This window comes from Panulirus ornatus, chromosome 57 (assembly GCF_036320965.1).
Source record: "Panulirus ornatus isolate Po-2019 chromosome 57, ASM3632096v1, whole genome shotgun sequence".
Taxonomy (NCBI): domain Eukaryota; kingdom Metazoa; phylum Arthropoda; class Malacostraca; order Decapoda; family Palinuridae; genus Panulirus; species Panulirus ornatus.
Genome location: NC_092280.1, coordinates 5,037,591 through 5,039,589, shown reverse-complemented (window position 1 = coordinate 5,039,589; position 1,999 = coordinate 5,037,591). Strand labels below are relative to the sequence as shown.

Genomic DNA, 1,999 nt, shown 5'->3' with positions numbered 1-1,999 from the left:
ACGACCCTTGAGCACGACGGCACGACCCTTGGGTATGATGACGTTCCGTTGACGACCTCCTCCCAAAAAGGGTCAGGTGAAAGGTCACAATATTATACCCAGTGATCAACAGCGTCGTACTCAAGGGTCGTTACGTCATTTTCGAAGGTCGCACCGCCATGCCGAAGGGTCTTACCATTGTGCTCAAGGGTCGTACCATCGCGCATACGGGTCGTACCGTCGTGCTTTTGCCGTATCGTCGTCTTATGTGGCCGTACCGTCGTGCTCAAGCGTCGTACCATCGTGCTTAAGGGTCGTACCGCCGCGTTAAAAGGCCGTACCGTCGTGTTCTGGGGCCGTACCGTCGTGCACAAGAGGCCGTACCGTCGTGCACAAGAGGTCGTACCGTCGTGCACAAGAGGCCGTACCGTCGTACCATCGGGTTTGATGGACCACTGCTCACCAAGGCTATATCTATTCGAGGCAATACGTGTTTTATGTGGTCTTTAACCAGGTGGTCGACCTTAACGACGCCGTAAGTGAAATTGATGTTGGGGGCAAGACAGTTGTTAAACTGGCTTGCCTTCCACGTAAATCTAGATATAAAACTAGAGTTGTAAACAAGGGCTGTAGGTAAAACTAGTGCTTTAGGTTCAACTAGTACTGAAGGCAAAACTAGTGTTGCAGGTAAAACTAAGTGTTGGAGACACAGAGATGCGCTGACACAGCTCGTGCATCAGGAGACACAGAGATGCATTGACACAGCTCGTGCATCAGGAGACACAGAGATGTGCTGACACAGCTCGTGCATCAGGAGACACAGAGATGCATTGACACAGCTCGTGCATCAGGAGACACAGAGATGTGCTGACACAGCTCGTGCATCAGGAGACACAGAGATGCATTGACATAGCTCGTGCATCAGGAGACACAGAGATGCGCTGACACAGCTCGCCTAAGGTGACTTTTCACTCGTGGCAGGACCACAAGCAGGAGGAGGCCAGTCGCTCTCTGCGCTTCAAGTTCTATGGAAATACGAAGACCTATCGTCTGTAAAGCATGGAAGTACATGCCCTCCATACACAGGCTTCAACCCGTACGAAACTCTGCCGGGGAATTGATAAATGGGTAACGTCAGTGTTGAAAATGCAGCAGCCGAAGTCTTTTCAGTATGTGAGTATTGCCAAGAACCTTCCGAAGATAGTGGAGGTCGAGGTCCGCACGACGGCCAAGCCTGTACTGCAGGAGATGCACGAGAGTGATTCTCACACTTGTGAAGTCTTCAGCTCTTGGACTTTGGCGGTCTTTGACTTCGACTGTGGTGCAGAGGCGAGGGCGAGCCCACACACCGAACCACGGCCGCGTCGCAGGTCAATACGAAACCTCTGCTTCAAATGCGAGCAAAACAGATGTTTTGGGATGATCTGGTCTAGTGTTACGTAGGTAGACGGCTGGCAGGACAGGTGCTGGGTGGAAAACATGTGTCCCAGGTGAGGCTCGAACTCACAACCTCGGCATGGCTCAGACACTGTCATATAAGTACCGTGCGCTAACCGATTGCGCCACTGGGACGAGAGAACCAGCGTTCGAGACTCCCCTCTCTCTCTGCACGGCAGTGACCTCCTCGACCGCTCGCAGGGAGAGAGAGAGAGAGAGAGAGAGAGAGAGAGGAAGAGGAGAGGAAGAGGAAGAGGAAGAGGAAGAGGAAGAGGAAGAGGAAGAGGAAGAGGAAGAGGAAGAGGAAGAGGAAGAGGAAGAGGAAGAGGAAGAGGAAGAGGAAGAGGAAGAGGAAGAGGAAGAGGAAGAGGAAGAGGAAGAGGAAGAGGAAGAGGAAGAGGAAGAGGAAGAGGAAGAGGAAGAGGAAGAGGAAGAGGAAGAGGAAGAGGAAGAGGAAGAGGAAGAGGAAGAGGAAGAGGAAGAGGAAGAGGAAGAGGAAGAGGAAGAGGAAGAGGAAGAGGAAGAGGAAGAGGAAGAGGAAGAGGAAGAGGAAGAGGAAGAGGAAGAGGAAGAGGAAGAGGAA

At 52.2% G+C, this 1,999-nt stretch overlaps 1 non-coding gene across 1 annotated transcript; it reads right to left on the bottom strand.

Moving 5' to 3' along the window:
* Positions 1–1,461: 1,461 nt before the first annotated feature.
* On the bottom strand, positions 1,462–1,551 carry TRNAI-UAU (transfer RNA isoleucine (anticodon UAU)). The gene is given in 2 exon segments: positions 1,462–1,497; positions 1,514–1,551. It is a non-coding gene; the product is annotated as a tRNA-Ile (tRNA).
* Positions 1,552–1,999: the final 448 nt, after the last annotated feature.